This window comes from Ursus maritimus, unplaced genomic scaffold, assembly GCF_017311325.1.
Source record: "Ursus maritimus isolate PB19 unplaced genomic scaffold, ASM1731132v1 scaffold_36, whole genome shotgun sequence".
Lineage (NCBI taxonomy): Eukaryota > Metazoa > Chordata > Mammalia > Carnivora > Ursidae > Ursus > Ursus maritimus.
In genome coordinates this window covers 16,255,188-16,277,746 of record NW_024426230.1, presented here as the reverse complement: position 1 = coordinate 16,277,746, position 22,559 = coordinate 16,255,188, and the positions used below count along the sequence as shown (strand labels likewise).

Sequence of the window (22,559 nt, the reverse complement as noted above, 5' to 3'; positions counted from 1 at the left end):
TTAATAACACATCAAACAGCCCCCACAAAGTTGATTAAAGAATGAATGCCATCTTCTAGCAAGAGTAATAGTTATGTGCAAGGGCTTCTTCTCTGCCTTAACCTATCCTGAATTTTTAATTAATTACCTGAATAAGAACATATTTGATATGCTTTTAAAAGGTATTAATGATGAAAATTGATGACAAAAAGAGCATCAGATTTAGTCTGTGAAATGGGATAAATTTATAAGATTTAACTTAAAAGCAATGCATGTAAATACTTGAATATTTATTCTTAAATATAACAGTAAAATTTCAAAAGAGATGAATCTGAAAAAAGATTAGCTTTAAAAATGATATATTTAATAATTCATTAATTTATTTTATAAATATTTATTGTGCACTTACTATGTACTACTAATATGATTACTTGCATGGAAATTGTGGATTAATTCACAAATTACCCACAATTAATAGTATATAGATGACCACATAGATAACATATTCCAAGTAGATTTTCAAAATTCTCTAAGATATTGAGATATCATCTCATGAGTTATGTAAATTCAGGTCATCCAAAAATAGTTTCCTTGAGTTCAAGGAACTTCTAAGAGAACTGACTAAGGGCATTCAGGGATTTGAACCCTTTTCTTTGAGGGAACATTAAAAGAATTGAGTATTTATCTGGAGAAATACAGATCTAGCCTATAGGAAAATTCTCTCCAAAATAACTTCCCATTATCAGTAAGAAAAAGTAGATAGACTTGTTCTCAATTGTCAACAGAAAGATTTTGACAAATGCTGAAATACTGATTTCATAAAAAGAACTGACTGATCATTTTTTTTCCTTAAAAACTAAATTGGCTTCATTTGTAAAGTATAAGAAAAATATTTTGTTTTGTTTAATACTAATGAAATATAATCTAAATTATCCTGTTTGAAAGTTAAGGAACAAAATGTCAGATTTTAATTTGTTCAATATCGTAATCAGAATATAGTAAGCACAGGGGCGCCTGGGTGGCACAGCGGTTAAGCGTCTGCCTTCGGCTCAGGGCGTGATCCCAGCGTTATGGGATCGGGCCCCACATCAGGCTCCTCTGCTATGAGCCTGCTTCTTCCTCTCCCACTCCCCCTGCTTGTGTTCCCTCTCTCGCTGGCTGTCTCTATCTCTATCAAATAAATAAATAAAATCTTAAAAAAAAAAAAAAGAATATAGTAAGCACGTTAAATACTGATGGGTGTGGATTATAATACAAAAATATGCTATTTTAACATTAAAAAATAAAAAGATGAGTTAAGGCCAACATCAATCTGCTTTTTTCCAGAAGTATACATCTAATTAGACTATCTTAAAAGACCCTTCTCCTAAGGACAACAAAAATTTTAGATTAAAATACATATTTACGTTTATAAAATCTGTTGGTCAGTTATATTCCCCTGAAAGTTTTTGATAACCCACCAATGGATTTTCCCTTGCTGATATCTAAAGCAATTTCTATCAAAACACTTGTCATACTGAATTGAAGCTCTGCTTACTCGTCCCTGTAGGCTGAACTGATTCAAGGCAGAGGCCATAATTCATTATTAATTCCACGGTGTTTACAATAGTAGCATATTGTAAATGCCTTATAAATGATTTTTGAATGAGAAATACACCTCTGTCCTCTTGTTATTTTTATAGCATCCTTGAACATTGTTGCCTACATTAAAACCATGCAAATTCTTATAACATTTTTCAATGTATGTGTAGAGTTATTTTAAAATACAAATTATTACTTAGAACTCTTTCAGTCTATGACATTGTTACACTTATGTTTTAAAATTAGTGCTATGGATGATGAAAATAGGCATCAAGATGATTTCTTGTATCTGTAACTCTTTTACCAGATATCCAATTTGACATTATTCTATAGGATGTTTTGATACCAAGTCCAATGGGTTTTCCATTTCACTTGCTTATTACTTATTAGAATACAGGGGTAATCACGATGTTATCAGAGAGCCAAAGGTACAGTTAGTATGTAATCATGAAGATCATTTACCAAATCTGGATAAAAAAATGTCGATAATGTGAAATAGAGGATTACACTGATAATATATTGCAGTCCATCAAAATAAATAAAAATCCAAAAACACATTATTCTTGGTCATAAAGCAAATACATTTTTTAAAAGATTTTATTTATTTATTTGAGAGAGAGAGAGAGAGCGAACATGAGGGGAATGGGATGGGGCAGAGAGAAAAGGAAAAGCAGACTCCCTGCTGAGCTGCGAGCTGGCCGCTTGGCTTGATCCCAGGGCCCTGAGATCATGACCTGAGCCAATGGCACACCCTTAACTGACTGAGCCACCCAGGCACCCTTAGCAAATATTTTTATATCTGATATTACTGTGAAAGATTATGCGATTGCTTTTATGTAAATGGTTTGATTTCAATATTAACAGTCTCAGTAGGAAGGCTAGCTATTTAATAAAGACAGAATTTTTGGACAAAATTAGAAATGTAGAGAAGTGAGGGCTTATAGTAATTAATACTTATATATAATTTTTTATTAAAGCTATTTCCAGTAAGATAAAATAGAGAATATAAAATATTTATATTCAAAAGCAAGTTTATTTACCAAGTAAATCAGTGGCAATTCACAATTCATTAGATATGTTCTGTCCATAAGGGTTATAAGAATTCAATAAAAAAGATGTAATTTTAATTGAAAATAAATTAAAATATAATATGCATAGTAGAACAGGGAAGGAAAATCAGATTATAAGTTTTGTCAAATTAAGTTTATGTATATATGAACTTCTAAAATATATATATAAGAATAAAATTAAACCATAAACTATAATTAATGGTTTATATATCATAGATATTTCTCAGTTCTCTTTGAAATAACAGAAAATATTATGTGGCAGAAATTGTTAACTTTGATTTATGATGTTATGATATAAATTACAATATATAGCAATTAAAATTATTGCCATTTTCCTCAGAAATATTGAGACAAATGGTTTTCTTGAAGGATGACTAATTCTAATGCATGCATAGTCAGCATATTTTAACCATTTGCATATGAACAAGAAAATTAAGTAATTTATGATATTTGAATTTTAAAATTGTCTTCAAATTAATGCGTATTTTAAAACTCCAACATAAAATTAATTCAACGAAAAGAAATAAACGTGTGCATTTCTTTTCTTTTCTTTTAATCTATTTGAGAGAGAGAGTGCAGGGTGGGGGGTGGGGGGAGAGAGACAGAGGGAGAGAGAATCCTGAAGTAGACTACCCCTCCCCTTCCCACCCAGTACGGAGCCCAACAAGTGACTCAATCCCAGGACCCTGAGATCATGATGTGAGCCAAAATCAAGCGTAGGTCGCTTAATCGGCTGAGCCACCCAGGTGCCCCAATGCATGCATTTCTAAAGGTAGTTTCCACCATCGAGGAATTTCCCTTCTCACTTGTACCCCACTGGTTTGTATATGATATATCTACAAATCCATAAGATTAATCTTGAATGAACTACAATGGACTCCTAAAATACACACAAACAAACGCAAAAGTTATACCAGGGAGTTTTTAAAAGAATTCAGTCTTTAAGTTTGGAGAGGAAATGCTACAAAAGTACAGTGATTTATGGCAAAATCTAGGGGTTTTTGTTTTGTTTTGTTTTAAGGCACAATATAACAGAACAGAGTAATTTTCTGAGTTATCTTCTATTTTCACTGTGATTTGAAAATCCTTAAGTACAGTGTGGTCACCTAGGTTTAGATTAATTATAAATAAAAATTTGGTAACTATCACAGTATTATGGGAACTGGAATAAGACATTATTTTTTGACATGTTCCATTAGAGAACTCCACGTCATGCATCTATACACCTAAAACAGCCTTTGTATTAACTACAACTTACTTACACACTTCCTTTTCATTTCATTAAAAAAGCATCACCCTTCTGCTCTAGGGTTAGTCCTCCATCTATGTATACTTTATACCTTACCTCCTCATGCTTTCTTAGGATTCTCCTTTAATCATTTTTTCCTTTTTTCATGTATAAGTTTTTGTGTGCGTATATGCTTTCAATTCTTTTGGGTATATACCTAGAAGTAACATTGCTGAGTCGTACAGAAACTGGCTTATTTTTCATCATTATCATCATTATTTTGTTTTTTTTTTAAACAATCAAATGAATTTTACTATAAAATAAATATGTTAATTTACAGTAAGAATATCTATTCCTTCCCAGAAAAAATGACCTAATTTATCCATACATGAACTATTAATATAGAGGGAACTATATTTCAAGAACTAAGTTTCAGTGTTTCAAATTCCAAGTCTTTGGTGGGCATTCCCAGAATACTTCCTTCATATAAGTGCTTAAAGTGTTTCGACCAATGTTGGTTTATGGGCCACATCTGTTGGTTCTACTGTGTACTAATTTTCTGTGTTTAATTTGGATATATATTTTGCATCAAACATACACTAAGTATCCTAACAGAAAGTCACGTGAGTATAAATGAATCCTAAATGTAATTTAGTTTGAATGTTCCAAAGCACTTTCCATAGCTGCCCTCAGTAAATGTCAGTGGTTTTAATTATGGATATGAAAGCCTGCCATGTCAGTCTTAGGCACATATTACACTTGATTTGCCAAACATTTTGCACCCTGCGTTTGCTTTCTGTCTACAAAACTAAGGCCTATAGGTATCGAAGCACGTTATTTTCAGGCAGTCAGAACATATGTATAAGAATCTTCACTCATCATAGTCAGACATTTTTCTCAAATAGTTATCGCCCATGCTAATAGCTATACAGTAATCAGTACCTTTAATATTAAATAAATCCCATTTGATTATTCTGGGGACAGAAACTGTTTCCTGTGCCTCCCAGAGGTTTTCCTTGATAATAGATATGACCTGTAAAATTAGAGACAAAAGTATTGCCATATTAAAATCATTCCAAATGTTTACTGAAAATGCATTTCCAATTATTCAATCTGCCTCACGTAGGTCATATTCCTAAGGTTTTCTGGATTCTAATTTATTTCCTCAATTTCCAATAACGGTGATTTTTTTAGAGAGCAAATATTTTATCCTTCTTGCCATCTGAGAATGTAGCTAAGAGTCAGTATTATTTTCCATGCTCTCAAACTCTAACAAGCCATCAAAGAAATACTAGTTTTACCCTTTTTCTTTTATTTTCATTTATTGTTGAGTGCTATCCATACCTGTCCCCCTACCCCCCAACTCCCCTCTCCTTCCTGGGAGTATAACCATCTAGTTCAACAAGAGTAGTTACCAATAAAGCAGTAACCGCTTGAGTGTGGACAATGCTTTTCTCTTTATTTCATTCCAGTTGTATGGAGTAGGATTAGATAAGTACAATCTTACAGATTGTGCTCATCGTCTGGCCCACTAGTTTTCAAGAGTGAGAAACACTGAATCTTATACTAGACAGTAGAGGAGAAGGAACAACTCATCCCATAATCTCTTTTTAGGAATTCAGGCAATTATATTTTGAACTACTGACCTGGTGTGAGTCTTTGCAATGGATCCTTCTTCTGAAACCCATGAAGGCAATCCAGGTCCAGGTACTATTAGATCAGATAGGAAAGAAGTTTATGCAAGTTCCAGGGTTAACCCCAACCCATCTTTCTTATCTTTTACACAACATCTCAATAATCTATGGAATATATAAATTTTTAACCATACTGATTTCATAGTGCCAACTACTTAGTCACTTACCATCATCAAATTTGGTTAAGAGATATTACAAATGTCCATTCCAATTTTCAATCATGACACAGTTTGGATGGTAAGCCTATTAAGTCCATTACATATGATGCTTCTTAACCCACAAGTGTACTGCAATTTTGGTCACACGGGTTTTTAAATCAGATGATATATAAGAAGGAAGTCCAAACTACAACAGCATTTAAAAAAATTTTTTTTTAAAGATTTTTTCTTTATTTATTTGACAGAAAGAGACAGCCAGCAAGAGAAGGAACACAAGCAGGGGGAGTGGGAGAGGAAGAAGCAGGCTCCCAGTGGAGAAACCTAATGTGGGGCTCGATCCCAGAATGCTGGGATCACACCCTGGGCTGAAGGCAGGCGCTTAACGACTGCGCCACCCAGGCGCCCCTAAAACAGCATTTTTATCCTGATTCTCTAATGGCATTTGAAAAAAATCTGAACTCTTTGTTCATAGTTATCATAACATAGTACCACATATCAGACTTCTTATTTTACTTTTTATAACAGGTAGGAAATTTAACTTGATTGTTGGGGTTAATGTAGAGCATGAAATCAGCCATAATGCCTGGCTTGCTAAAATGTGACACAGAAGCTGCTGGGGGCAAGGGAAGGTTTCAGAGAAGGATGTAGGCCTTTGGAATGCCAGGCCTGTGTGACCGCTCTGCCATTGGAATGCCGGGGGGAGTTGCCTTCCGGAAACTTTCCGAGCCCAAACAGCTGCCCTGTGATCTAAGAGATGTAGACGTTGTCCCTTAGGCTATATTTAGCAGAACTCTTAGAACATGCAGATTAGCATATCATATTGTTCCCATAAACAGATCCTCCCAGTTTCAGTAAGACCCCTTGTTACACATCACGTGCTTGAGAAACAGTGATAAGGATTTGTGATTACCCTGAAGGACCAATAAAAGCAGGAGCAAAGAGCAAAGGGTCTTTGTCTTTGAGCGTTAGCCCCCTTGCCTTCTCTCTTTCACAGCAAAGTTTGGAGTGATCTTTCATTGGTCGGTACAGGGATTGCTGGCCATTCTGGCACTGGTTAATTATTTTTTTCATATTCTTAATTACATAATAATTTGAAAAGCCTTCCCCCAAAAGAATGTCTTAATATGAAGATTCTTTTTTTTTTTAAGATTTTATTTACTTATTTGAAAGACAGATCACAAGGAGGAAGAGCAGCAAAGGGAGAGGGAGAAGCATGGTCCCCACTGAGGAGGGAGCCCCATGAAGGGCTCAATCCCAGGACCCTGAGATCATGACCTGAGCTGAAGGCAGACGCTTAACCAATGGAGTCACCCAGGCGTCACTTAATATGAAGATTCTTTATTGCAAAAGCTTTTAACTCCAAGAAAGTGAAAGACCACTTTGGAAAGAGAAATATGCAGCCTTGAGGAAAGGATGGCCAATGCTATTTTCGACAAAAAGAAAAATGACATGAAGTTGTCATAAATTCTCTTTTCATTCAGTCTGGATCCCCCAAATTGTCTGATTGACTTTCCTCCTTCTAATCCCATGTAGCTATGTATTTTGAAGATGACAACACAAAAAACGGTACCATATTATCATTTCTCATAAACTATGTGCAAATAATATCGTTACAAAGAGAACGCCCCCCCAAAAATAAGTTGGAGTTCATACTCAAGTGAAAGTCAGATAATTTGGCATAATATATTTTTTTAGAAATGACTTCTGACTCTATTACAAAAAGAAAGCCTATCATTTGTTTAATGGAATTGATTTGGGGGATTTTTTTGCCAACTTTATTGAGGTATGATTGATAATTAAAAATTGTATATATTTAAGGCATACAATTTGATGTTTTGATATACATGTACACTGTGAAATGATTAACACAATTAAGCTAATTAACAAATTAACATGTCCATCACCTCACATAGTTACATTTGTGTATGTGCATGTGGTAAGAACACTTAAGAGCTTATCAAATGTCAAGTGTACAATATAGTATTATTAATTATAGTCACCAAGCTGTAATCTTTTAATTATAAGGGGACCTGTGAATCTATGGAGGTGTGGGTTTTTTGTTTTTTGTTTTTTTTTAATTAGGTGTATTACCAGTCGGAACAACAAAAAATTTCAGTAAGCATGAAGGGGAGAAATAGGGAGTAAGAAAATAGTTATAATTACCACACACAATATCAAAGTCCAAGTTAAAGAATTAAGAACTATCTTTTTCCCCATTTTTCACATTTTCATCAAGGCCTATATGACAAAAGACAATTTTTATGGTCACCTGCAGAGGCAGCTAGACTCAAAAGTTTGTCTCAGATATCAAGGCTGATGACACCACATGCTTGATGAGTACAAAGAAGGTCTGAAAATCTTGATGACTTATGTAATTCAGCAGGTGTGAAATAGCTTGAGAGAGCAACAAAAAGGAGACTGGCTTGGGTTTTTATCGTGGCCAGGGAGTAAGGCCAGGGGGAGGGCTCCCACTGAGAGGGAAGGAGCTTATATAGTTTGAATGACTCACTTTCACCAAAGGAGGGATATAGGTTTTCTTATCTGCTGGCAGGGATGTGGGGCACAAGGGGAAAGAGGGAAGGCTGAGGTTTAAGAGATGTCAGTGGTTCATTATCAAAAGATGGAATCAGACTCCTTATGACAACAATAAAACCAACTTTAAGTATCTCCAAGCCTCCTTTCAAGGGGGTGTTCTTGATTTGCAATCTCCTCCAATGATATTGAGATGTATTACCATTTCTATGAGGATTCACAAGGTTCATCAATATATTTACTACCCGTTAGGGTACAGATGCTTTCATAAACACAGCCTCTGTCTTTGTAGCCCCATCAACAGCATTCACTGCTCTGCTAGTGAGCTTGGCAGGATTTTTCTAATTACCAGGAAAACAAACTCCAGGTTAGCATATTTAAATTGGAAAAGACACAAGAGTACATGATCTGTGCCACGTGGTTTGGTTTCTGTGTGGTTTGTTAGTTTTTGCCTTTAGTCTTAATGTCTGTGCTTCCTCATTTCTTATTGGGATATATTGAAAATGTTCTTATATTTATTTCCAACAGCATTTTTGAGATGTAATTTATATACCACAAAATTCACTTTTCTTACTTTGAATGTGCAACTCAACGATTTTTATTAAATATACAGAGATCTGCAAACATCACCACAAACCTATTTTAGTACCTTTCTATTACTGCATAGATAACTCTTGCCTGTTAACAGTCAATTCCTCCTTCTACCCCAGCTCCAGGCATCCATTAATTTGCTTTCTGTCTTTACAGATTTGTCTTTTCTGGATATTTCAGATACAATGACTCACACTGTATGTAGTCTTTTGCCTTTGGTTTCTTTTACTTAGCATAATATTTTTTAATTCATCCATGCTGTAGCATGCACAGGCACCTCATTCCTTTTATATTGCTAAATGCCATTCCATTGTACGGGTATGTTACAATTGATTGTCCATTAACCAGTTGATGAACTTTTGCATTGTTGTCACTTTTGGGATGTTACAAATAATTCTGCTATGAATATTCACATTTGTCTTTTGTGGGTGTATATTTATATTTTCCTGGATAGATACCCGGAAGTGGAATTATTAGGTCACAAGGTAAATTTTTGTTTAACTTTTTAAAACACTGGGAAACCATCTTCCAAATTGGCTACCACTTTGCATTCCCATCATAAATGTAGAAGAGTTCCAGTATCTCTACGTCTTCCTCAACTCATTATTGTCTTTTTGTTTATGGCTATTCTAGTGGTTACATAGAGGTATGTCATTATGATTTTAATTTGCATTTCTATATTCAGCATGTATGATGTTGAGTTTCTTTTCTCTTTATTCTATTTAATTGGACATTTGAAATGTCATCTGGATTATGTCTCTGGCTGCTATTGTTTGTTTACTCTCTCTTTCTCTCTGTCACACACACACACACACACACACACACACATACACACACACTTTCCTTGATTTCTAGTCCATTATTGATAAACTGTTGTGCCTGGTGGGTGTTTTGATTCTCTAGTGTTACCTTCTTATAACAACAGCCCCTGCTATTTTCCTACATTTTTGTATTGCAAATTCTTCAGATCCACTAGTCTCCTATGGGGATATTCTAAAGTACCAACTACAAAGTTATAGGATTTATTACTCTTGGAAGTCAGATTGTTTTAATAAGCACTGCATTTTCTATTAAGATATTGCTATGCTTTTTAACTATGTTTTTCTTAATATTTGTAACATACATATTTATTTAGCATACAGGTGTTGTTGATTTAATAGCTGTTCTCAAGGGGAAAAATAATCCTCAGGGAATTTTACTTTTGATTAGAGTGACTTTAACAAGAAATTGTCTCCTAATAAGATTCTAATTGCTTAAAATCAAGTAAAGAGAGTCTCAAAGTCTACTCTGGGAGGCCATTTTACAAGTTTTGGAATTATCTTAATCTTTTTTTTATAGTGAAAGCCCTGGTACTGAATGCATCTATCACTCTTAAATGGACATTCTGTGAACTGTTCCTTAACATACTGTATTGATCAGCTGGGAACTCTGAAAAGGGACCATGATCAATGGGGAGAGGAGTAATGGGTCTGGCAGTTAATTGTGTATGCCTGTGCCTGGGGGCATGCTCTTCTCTACTGGTAGATGATGATAGCCAGCTCATTATTTTTCCAAATTACAAATGAACTCCCTACTTTTTTCTTATTGTCTCTGAAACACCAAATAAAATGTCAATTGGAGCCAATATTATAAAGTAATGAAATCCCTAGAGCAAGAGAACCCTAGTAAAAGAAGAAAATACCTAATTAAAATGAAAGAATGAAGCAAAATGCTTTTATTAGCCTCAGTAAGACAGAATATGTGTGAATCCCCAACGCAGGTCTTGGATTTAAAATGTTTTTATGCCTAATATAAACAAAGGAGTCCATTTCTAAGGACTCCCAAATGTACCATTATGTAGTTAAATCAGAACACTTTTCAATGGCATTCCATTAACTTGCTTTGTTGGAAAAAAGATTCTCACCAAAGCCCTGTCTGCCAAATAAATATAGTAATGTTTTCTCTAAAATAAAGAAAACCTGGTGGGATTATATTTAAACTCTCCAAAGCAGACAGATTCTCTATATGAAGCTCTATTACACAAAATAAAATTAAATATATACTTCCTTTCACACTCACAATCTAAAAAAAAAAAAAAAAATCGAAGTTGTGTTAATTTTGATGACATTTTGAGACTAGTAATTGAGTTCCTGGTTGGAACGGAGTGGAAACACCCTGCTCAGGGTCACACAGTATGCAATTTAACTCAGTTCTGATGCTATCTGCCCAGAGTGTCAGATATCAAAAGTTAAGGGCTTGGTCTCACAAGACTGCCCCCACTTCCAATGCCAGCTGCAAGTCCAGGTTATCATGTAGACTTGTGACTGACCAACTGTAAATCAGGGTTTCCCATGACTCCCCTCATGAGATTCAATCATTTGTTGGAATGGCTCACGGAACCCAGGAAAACAGTCTACTTACCAGGTCACTGGTTTATTACAAAGATTATAACTCAGGAGCAGCCAGATAAAAGAGATGCACAAGGCATGGTATGGGGGAAGGGACACAGAGTTTCCACGCCCTCCCTGAGAGTACCACTCCCCCAGCACCTCCACATGCCCACCAACCTAGAAGCTCTCCAAACCTCTTCAGTTAGAATTTTTTATGGAGGCTTCATTACCTAGACATGATCGATTAAATTACTGGTCATTAGTGATTACCTCAACCTCCAGCCCCTATCCTCTACCCAGGGGTAGGGAAGTGGGCTAAAAGTTCTAACTCTGAATCTGTGCGTGGTTCCCCTGGCAATGGGGCTCCATCCTTAGGGCTTTTCCAAAAGTCACCTTATTAACCTGAACTCAAGTGTGGTTAAAAAAAGCTTGCTATGAATAAGAAAAGACATTTTCACCTTTTCACTCTGGAAGGAGTTCAAGAACTGTAGTGATTTGGGGGGGCGCCTGGGCGGCACAGCGGTTAAGCGCCTGCCTTCGGCTCAGGGCGTGATCCCGGCGTTACGGGATCGAGCCCCACATCAGGCTCCTCTGCTATGAGCCTGCTTCTTCCTCTCCCACTCCCCCTGCTTGTGTTCCCTCTCTCGCTGGCTGTCTCTATCTCTGTCGAATAAATAAATAAAATCTTAAAAAAAAAAAAAAAAAGAACTGTAGTGATTTGAAGACAAAAAAGCCCAAATATTATAACAAAAGATACTCCCATGACTCTTATTGCTTAGGAAATTACAAAGGTTTTTGAAGCTGTGTTACAGGAAAAGGGAGAAAGACCAAATAAACATTTTTTATTATAAATCACAACATCACAGTGCCTTAGTACCATCACTTAAAACTAAGAATATTTCTATGTCCCAGAACTTCAACCTCAAGTGTCTAACTTTGAGAAACTTCCAACTATACACAAGACATCCCAGATACTAACTGCATCATTTAGTACATAAAAAACAAAACTTACAATCTAAATGTTCAACAAAAATCAACGTCTAAATCAAATATGGTGCATTTCTACAGTTCAACAGAAAGCATGTATAAAGGAATGTTTGATCTGCATGTTTTAATATGAATATTCTCAAGGAAAAAAAAGTTGGTTAAAAACAAGTGAGCTCCTAAGAGTATTAAAGTAAGATAGAATTTATCTGAAAAAATACAGAAAGTTTAACAAAATATTGTCTATTGGTCTTCACAATGTTTTTAACTATACATAAAATTTCAAAAATCAGTCAAGAATGATGCAAGAAAATAATGATCAACTCTGGTGAGGAAGAGAGGTGACTACAGTACAGAATGACAATTAGGGAGTAGTTTTAATTTTATTAATAATATGCATATGTTATAAGAGAGAACATATTCATCTATTACTTATATAATTAAAATTTAATAAAACTGGATAGCTATTAAAATTTAATACTCATTAAAATTTATGAATAATTTCATTGGAAACTGTTAAGTAAATATCATGTCTTCCTATATTCATAGACTCATATTAAAGATTAGGGTCTATTTCCTGCAGTGAAAATAGTTTCAACAACAGATCCATTTTTGTTAAATTTGTATACCACAGGTAAATGCATATGTTGTTACTAATTTACCTTGTGAGTTAATTTACTGCTGCCATAAAACATCCATGCAATCATGAGTGCTTGTAGGTATCTGTGAAGAAATTGCATACTCAAATTGAATGCAATTGCTAAAATGTTAGCATTAATATTTTTATAATAATATTAACAGCAATGTTGCATGGACAATATGGCCTCCTCTTTTACCAGCCCATAAGCTGGCTTTACAATGGACTGCATTGCATTTTCTGTGGTCCACAGGGTTATGACTGTGAAGAGTTACATGCTGCCATATCACTGTAATTGAGAGGACCTCTGAAAGTCATATCAACACCCCCACAGTTTTGATCCCAGACATTCTCACACTCACATAAATTATTTTGATTTAGCCGCTATCTAGGTTATCTTACCAACGTTCAATTTTAACAGCCATTTTAAAATTCTCAAGGGATGGTTTAAACCTGTCCTGGCCCATGACAAACGGAGGTGAGTACTAGCGTTAAGAAGTGAGAATGGACAGCAACTATAGTGAGTATCCAAGAAGCAGAGGTAAGAAGACGATGGAGAGGTGGAGGAGGGAAGAGAAGAGCATGCAGACATAGGTCTGGGGAGGATGATCAACTTCCTACGTTTTTGGCTGCAGAGCTATTCTCTGAGCCTACAGCCGTGAATAACAAACCAGTATATGCACATTAGAAAATGAATTTAATTTTTCTAAGAAAACAGGTGAATTTCTCTTTAAAGAAAACTTAGAATATTAGAGCTTCTGTTCGATTCATATTCTGTGTGTTTTAACAAGTTTACAATATTCCACCGTAGAGCAAAGTAGAAATAAATTGATAAAAAGCCACTTTAAAATCAATCTTGTCACTTCAATGTGTAATATTTTGACATATCTATAAATATCATTGAAACATTACAGTAGTGGAGTAGCTCTTAGGCCTAAAAACATAAATCTGTAAAATAGCATACAAAAGTTTTAATTTTCTAGCCAGTACAATTAGGTTTATCCTTGATTTTATTCATAGTATAAGAAAATAAAATATGGGCTTGTGATTCTATGAGATGTTTGGGTCCTTCAGAAAGGAGCCCAAAGAAGGAGACAGCCGGGTGCCATAAGGAGAAGATAAGGTAAGAAAGAGCTTTTGAGTTGTGCCCTTTCTTTTCTCTACATCGCCTGCATGGATCAGTGTTTGCTTCTTTGCTTTTCAAAAAGCAGTGATATCAGCTGAAGGCAGTGGGTAGTATTATGACTATAATGAATCTGCTTGGTATGGGGAGGATCCAAAAACAATCAGTATAGACAGGCTACCTGGCATCATTTTGCCAGTTCTTCACTTCACCTTTTAAGCAATATAATTATATCAGAATGAGAAAATTTTTTACAAAGAGCAGTTTTGGGGGTATGTATAAAGTGAGGTGCCCTACTGAGAGCCCATAGTTAACACTGTAGGGTTGAGTCCGTATTTGACATAGCAGAAACTCACGGACCTCAAAGAGGGCTCCTTTCAGTGAAGCATGCTCTGAAACATGCGAGGGCTTGCAGTCACTACAATGACCATGACAGAAAATCCTGAGATTCTTAGATAAAACAAAACCCAAAAGCGCATTGCTGTGATAGATGCACTGAAGACAACCACAAAGAGAATATTAGGGTTTTGTTTTTGTTGGTTTCTTTCTGGTTTTTGGTTTGTTTTTTCATTTCCTGAGCTGATGATACAGGCAGATTATGACATCCTAGGCAAATATCAAAATACCTACAATGGTAACATTCATAACTGACAAATCTGAACGTGATATGAAAAACACTAGGGGGATGTTCTAATTGACAAAAAGAGCACATTACTTAAATTAGTGCCTCAAAATAAATTAGTAGCTATCAGCTTTTTGCATAAATACAGAGAGATGAAATAAAGTTTGCAGCCAAATAACATAGAATGCACATTTTTTAGCATATGAATATGGTCATTTTGTGTGTTTACTTCAAAAAGACCTACAGTTTCCAGTTATTAAATCAAACACTATTCTTGTATTGCCGAGGAGATATTTTGTAGTTGTAATTAAAATGTATATCAGTTAACTTTAAGGGACATAATCTGGGTTGGTCTAACACAACTAGTTAAAAGCAAAGCTGAGCCTTCCCTGAAGAAATTCTGCTTATGGACAAGAGCTTCAGCTTTTGCTTTAGGGTTCCGGACTGCCTTTCCTGACAGCCTGCCCCATGGATTTTGAACTTGCTTAGTCAGGCCTCATGATCACATAATTCACATTCTTTTCTTTTTTTTTTTTTTTTTTTTTTTTTTTAAAGATTTTATTTATTTATGTGACAGAGAGACAGCCAGTGAGAGAGGGAACACAGCAGGGGGAGTGGGAAAGGAAGAAGCAGGCTCATAGCGGAGGAGCCCGATGTGGGACTCGATCCCGGCACGCCGGGATCACGCCCTGAGCCGAAGGCAGACGCTTTAACGACTGCGCTACCCAGGCGCCCCCATAATTCACATTCTTACACTAACTCTTTTAATATATATATATCTCCCACTGGTTCTGTTTTTCCGGTTGAACTCTGAAAAGCATCCACGGATCATTCATAAAAACGAACTACTGAACTAGGCCACAATCCAAAGAATCTAGGGAAATGCTATTCTCTGACCTCAACACAATAAAATTAGAGATACATAATAAAAGGTAGCTAAAAATCCCACATAATTGTGAACAAAAATCTATACTATGGACAAAGACTAACAACATGATTAAACATAAGACAAATGGATGAAAAAAAATTAAAACTAATCCAACTAGAATAAAAAAGGAAAAAGGGAGAAGCGACTATAGATATAATAGGTTTTAAAAATTAATATAATATTTTTGAATGAATAACTTCAATAACCCTAGCTGACTAGATTCGTATCTGGCGCTATGAGTAATTCCAGATCATAATAGTAGTCAAATTGTTTTAAAAGCCATTTCTACTAAACTTGTAGGCAAAAAATATTTCCTAACTTCGAATGTTGTTCTAGATAATGTAAAAAAAAAAAAAAAAAGGATTTTTGTCTAAAGAATTTTTAATGGCACATATATCATTAGCAAAATCAGATGACTTGTTTTTTTAAATAATAAACCATATTTTTAGAGCAGTTTTAGGTTCACAGCAAAATTAAGTGGCAAGTACAAAGAGTTCCCATATGCCTCCTGTCCCCCCTTATACACAACCCATCCAACAACATCCCCCATCAAAGCGGTACATTTGTTACAACTGATGAACTTGCACTGACATATCATTATCACCCGAAGTCCATACGGGTCTTAAAAAATCCACCATATGGGCTTTAACAAATATAATGACATGGATCCATCATTACAATTTCGTACAGAAAAGTTTCACTGCATAACATCATCAAAAGAGTTATATGAAGGTCATATTAGTGTCTAGGCAGGAAAACATTATATTTAACAAATATAATGACATGGATCCATCATTACAATTTCGTACAGAAAAGTTTCACTGCATAACATCATCAAAAGAGTTATATGAAGGTCATATTAGCGTCTAGGCAGGAAAACTCTGGAAACATCAAATAGAGGATATGGAATATGGAATTTGTTTACAAAAGTATTGAAAGTGCTGGAGAAACAAAAGGAGAATAATAAGTTCTACCCCACAAATTAAGAAGAGCTGGAAGCTGCTACCATCCCTAGGGCTGGTGGAGCAAAAGTACAAAACATGTGAAGTGATCATTGTGCTTCCAAGACTACCATGGTTACATTTACAAGACACAGGTGTTAACGAAAGGACAAATACAAGCAACAAGAATAGATGCTGTGGGAATCTGACCTGTCTGCTTGTGACATTTAAATCTTCCACTACCGCTTGATAATATAGAGCTGCTCTACACCTAACATCATGGCTAAGTGAATCAGAAAATGCCTAATTTATGATGGGCAGCTCAGGTTACAATGTCACTTGGTGTGGCAAGGTGAGGCCATCAGTTCTCTAGCAAGGCCCACCAGCAAAGGAGAAGAGTTCTTTGTAAATGTTTATATGAATTCTAATTGCCATTAACCAGAGATACACAAGCATTTTATGTAAAAGGCCAAATAGTAAATATTTTAGACTTTGAAGACCATGTGGTTTCTGTCACAACCACTTAACTCTACTGTTGTAATGCAAAACAAGACCTAAAAAATATGGAATCAAGTGTCTTCTTCCAATGAAACTACGTACAAACACAAGCCATGAGCTGGTTTTAGCCATCAGGTTGTAATTTTCCAACCACTGCCATAGATGCTTGAAGCACATTTAGATCTACTTTGGACATCCAAACAGAAGGAAACTTGCACTGAGGTCTAAATGTGGCTTCTTAAAACTCCAAGTTTTATTGGCTACTTGGTAAGTGACTCAGAAAAGCACATTTAAATATGTATATGTTTCTTTAAAAAATAAAGATTACCACCAGACTTTGGAATTTTTCTTGCTGACAGGTGGTACAGGTCCATCTTGCAGATAGACTACTGTGTCTCTGGTAACCTAACCAAAGAGGCTGGTTCTCGAATTTTTATTGAGGTTTTTCACCCAAGATCTATCATTCATATGACTTATTAAAGCTTCTAAGATGGCTTCTATTTTCTGCTTACCAGGTGTAGTAAGTACTGTGATTTCTGAGAAACACTGTAATATTCTGTGGTATATTGAGATAATAAATGTTCTTGTTTACTAAAATCTGGCAAAAACCAAGATAGTTGAAATATCTTCAAGGTAAGACCAGGCAGATACACTGCTCTGAAAGCACACCTTTCACTACCATGTGAAATAAATTCCAGTCCAGTTTTTCTTGTCTATAGATGTGATAATTATCTTTAATGTGTCTACTTGAGTGAAATATAGGGTGCCAAAGTATTTGGTGAAATATTATTCCTGTGTTGTCTGTGAAGATGTTTCTCGATGAGATTAGCATTTGAATGGGTAGAGTGAGTGAAAGAAACTGCCTTCCCCAGTGTGGGTCCCATAATTCAATCCCTTGAGAGCTCGAATAAAATAAAAAGATGGAGGAAGGAAGAATTCACTCCCTTTCTGACTGCTTGAGAAGCAAAATCAGTCTCCTGCCCTCAAACTGTAACTTACACCATCAGTTTTCCTGGTTCTCAGGTCTTTGTACCCAGATTGGAGCTTCCCAACTGCAGATCAAGTGACTTCTCAGCCTCCATAATCAATTGAGCCAATTCCTTATAATACACATCTATCTAAATAACTATATTTATATTCATATATTCTATTCTATTCTATTGGTTCTGTTTCCTTGGAGAACCCTGACAAATACAAGAGATATAGAAGGAAAATATTTACCAGGAAAAATAGCTACATACCAAATTCCAGGAAGTGATTTTTTTTTCCCCAGATATGAGGTAGTATCTTTAACAGCAAATCCAAGTTTAAATTATATAATCTTCACACATTCAAAAGTTAATCAAGTGAGAGAAATAAAGAAATGCCAGGAGTCCCATTTCTGTACCTTTCAAATAATTGATAGTGGTACTTCTTTCTGTAGTTCCCCCAAGAATGGAATATCACATTTGGTTTACAATTTTGAAAGGATAGTCAAGCTCCACAGGCCCTTCCCACCAGAAGAGCCATCCCTCTGTCAGCTGGGGAGCCAAAACTTGGATAATGCAAATTTTGCATGAGAAAATAGAAGCAGAACTCCTAAATGATATTAACCAAATGATGTCAACGATGCAGTTACAGAGTAATGTACTGTGATCAAATTGGGTTTTTTTCCTGGGAATATAAGAGTGATTTAATATCAGAAATGTGTTTATGAAAATCACTTCACCAATGAACTTAGAAAATTGTCAAGGAATGTGGAAAAAGCATTTGATGAATTCTGTTTCATTAAACTAAAAATAGAAATAAAATTATTTCATTTGAAAAAAGTATCTATCACAAAACATTTTATAACAGAAAAATATCTTATCAAATATAGAAAAGTACAGAAACCTACAATGTACCTGCCAGTTTCACCGAAGTTGATGGAAGAAATGGAACTCTTAAGATTCAAGACAAAGGACTGTATTAATCACAGTACAGCAAGCACTCTGAGCATTAGCATATTTTGTCAGTTCCCCTTATCCCCAAATTCCATAGAGGCAACTAAATGGCCCTAGATGGAGTCTTCTCCATGCAGTGGACTATGTTATAGGAAAAGAACCCTGAACTTAGGAACCCAAGTCTATTATAATACTTAGTAAACATGCTTCTCCTTTGCTTCAACATGAGATGTTATCTTTATCATGCTGGACAATAAGAATGCCTGCCCTTTACTTTGGAGAAAAACCATTATCTCTACATTTCAAGGTTCTATGTAAGCACAGTCACCCTTTCCTACCTAGAGAATCACCCCTCCCAACTTACAAGGCTATTTACATTATAAACATCCTTTAGCAATAGTCCTGACTAAAGGCAGTCATGATTCCTTTCATGAGATATGCAGACACATGAGATATCCATGAAGAATTGCCTTCCAACAGCAGGTACCCCTTAGTCATAAACCATCTTGGCCTCAGGTTAATTTTCCCATAAGTACTCCACCCTGGTGGCTACTCTGATTAACCAAACAGAGACTGGTATCAAATCTATTCAATTTGCTTCATAGAGCATTTAATTAAGACTACTATTAACAGGACTCCAAGCAGCAAGAACACACTAAACTGCAGTACTGAGCTCAAACTTATCCCCAGGTTCTGGACCCAAAGCAGCTGAAGAAAACCATCGGGGTATTCCTCCTTACCTTTTTAAACTGGTCTTTCCTTCTGCCCCAATGCACTGATTGCATTAGCTATTGCACAAACAGTGCCTTTCCCAAAAGTTGGAAGTCTAGGACAATTTTGTCATCCATAGCAACCTTGGTCAGTAATGCAGAGACTGACCTAAATGCTACGTATAGCTGAAGTGGTTTCATTGATCATTTCAGCTTTTCTCACTGGATCATCCCATTGTAGGGATAATGAGTCTTTAAAAAAAAATATCTATCTATCTATCTATCTATCTATCTATCTATCTATTTATACTTTTTATTATTTTTTTATTTTAATTCCAATATAATTAACATAAAGTGTTATATTAGTTTGAAGTATATAATATAGTGATTCAATAATTCTATATGTTACTCAGTGCTCATCATGATAAGTGTACTCTTCATCCCCTTCACCTATTTCACCCATCCCCTTATCACCTCCCCCTGGTAGCCAGCAGTTTGTTCTTTATGGTTAAGAATCTGGTTTTGTTGGTATCTTTTTTCTTGTTGCTTATTGTTTCTTTCTTAAATTCCACACATGATTAGAATCAGATGGTATTTGGCTTCTCTGACTGACTTATTTCATTTACGCATTATACAATCTAGATCCACCCATGCTGTTGCCAATGGCAAGATTTCATTCTTCTTTGTGGCTGAGTAATATTCCATTGCTCTGGAAAGCTCCCCTAAGCAAACAAGGGTATCTTTATTTTGGAGATATTTCTGCTGACATCTGAAAACTACGTGATCTTTAGTGGAATTTCCTTGTACACTTGAATGTCTTCTGCGATACTTTCATAGTAGAAGTCATTATGTTTAGGGCAGGGTGGCACATTAAAAATTAACGCTGGGCCCTCACACAAGAGGTGGAGTTCCTGAAGTACACGCGGTACCCCTGGAAAAAATGTTTACAATTTTTGTCCTTCCAAGTGACCTACATCAATTCGGGGTCACAGGCTGACAATGCCTTTAGCATGGTACACCATCTTTAGGTGGCATTCATCTGCCTCATAAAATTGCTGGATCTCTGGGAATCTTTTTACATCACTGAATCTAACACACAGGAACCTTGTCCTTTCTCTTCCATAAAGTCGTAGCTCTCACAGAATCCCGTTCTGATTGGCAAAATTGTAAGTATGAATGGTCTGAGATTTTGCTCTAAGGGAGATGTTACAAGTTAATCTGCCACTATTTCCTGACTGCTGATAGAGCACATAATTTCTGAGTCTAACAGAAAGGTCTTCATTTTTTTTCACAGTACAATAAGTAATATAAGCATCCACTTATTTTTGTCTGTTCAACTTGCCCCAGAACCAATGGATACTTGTACATGTGACTGGTTACATTTAGAAGAACCCTGAGCTTAGGAAACTAGGAGCCATTATAATGGGTGGTAACCATGTCTACATTTTGCTCCACATTGAGACATTGTTTATTACTTTGGACAATGAGAATGACTGCTCTTTGTTCCAGTTGAAGACACTATCTTTATCTTTTAGGGCTATTTGCTATATAGACATGCTTGAAATTAGAGTACAGGACAAAGGAAGTTAGTGTCTCATTTTGTATGACATGCAGAAATGAGAGATCTATGAAGAATTTTCTCAATAACAGTCAGGAATAGGACAGTCATGCCTGTGATCATCATAAATATTTTAATGATTACGGTGAATTTAATAAAAAATTATTGTTCAGGTTTAGACGAGAAGAATTATCATTATTTCAAAATGAAATTATTAAGTAAAGAATCCAATATAATCAACCAAAGCCTAGGGCTATAGTATGAGAGTTCAGCTAAAATACTGGGTCTAAAGTGAACATATGTTTTCCTCAATTCTGTGCATCTGAGATTAAAAGAAAAATATAACCAGACAAACAAAACGAAATTACTAAGTGAAGCAGTCCAGCAGGGGCCCTGAAAATTCCTGCACATTTTTGATGAATGCCAAACTGCAAGTCTGTTCTATTCCCTGATACTGACTAGTTTCTGTAACTGTTCATATAGTTAAATAAATAAGTCAAGGTAAATACAGCATGAATCTCATGGGACAGCTTGTTTCCAGTAAACGTTGACTGGCTTGTTTGGTGGCTCACTATAAAAAATGGTAAGACCTTGGGATTTTCTCTTTTTCAGACAGTTCATTGTTAGTGTATAAAAATGCAAACAGAAACAATTTTACTTCTTCCTTTCTGATTTGTATGCTTTCTTTATTTTTCCTGATTTCTCTGGCTAAAACTGCCAGTACTACATTGAATAGGAGTAACACGAGTGTGTACCCTTGTTCTGTTCCTGATCTTAGAAAAAAAGCATTCAATCTTTCACTTGTTAAATATGATGTTAGCTGTGAGCTTTTCATTTATGGTTTCTATTATGTCAACATACATCATGTCTATGCCTAATTTGTTGATGTTTTTTACCATGAAAGGATTGAATTTTGTCAATGCTTTTTCTGCATCTATTGAGACCATCGCATGATTTTTATTTTTCATTCTATTAAGGCAGTGTATCACATGTATTGATATATTTGTATATGTTGAATCATCTCTGCATCCCATATGATCATGGTGTAGGATCCTTTTAATGTGCTTTTGGATTTGGTTTGCTAGAATTTTGAGAGTTTTGCATCGTATTCATCAGGGATATAAGTTTGTAATTTCCTTTTCTTATAGTGTCCTTATCTGGTTTTGGTATAGGGTAATTATGGCTTCATAAAATATGTTTGGAAGTGTTCTTTTCTCTTTAATTTTTTTGGATGAATTCAAGAAGGATTGGCATGAATTCTTTCTTAAATGTTTAGTAGAATTCACCAGTGAAACCATCTGGTCCTGGGCTTTTCTGTGTTGGGAGCTTTTCGATTACTCATGCAATCTCCTTGCAGACTAGTGGTCTGTTCAAATTTCTATTTCTTCATGACTCAGTCTAAGTAGTCTGTATATTTTTAGGAACTTATCCATT

At 35.4% G+C, this 22,559-nt stretch overlaps 1 long non-coding RNA gene across 1 annotated transcript in view; it reads right to left on the bottom strand.

The window, feature by feature from the left end:
• Positions 1-4,809: 4,809 nt before the first annotated feature.
• LOC103665755 overlaps positions 4,810-22,559 on the bottom strand; it is a 46,169-nt gene continuing 28,419 nt past the window's right edge. Inside the window, exons 5-6 of the long non-coding RNA XR_569372.2 lie at positions 5,505-5,568; positions 4,810-4,891 (exon numbers count right to left, since the gene is read on the bottom strand). This is a non-coding gene — a long non-coding RNA (uncharacterized LOC103665755). The remainder of the gene's footprint in view (positions 4,892-5,504; positions 5,569-22,559) is intronic.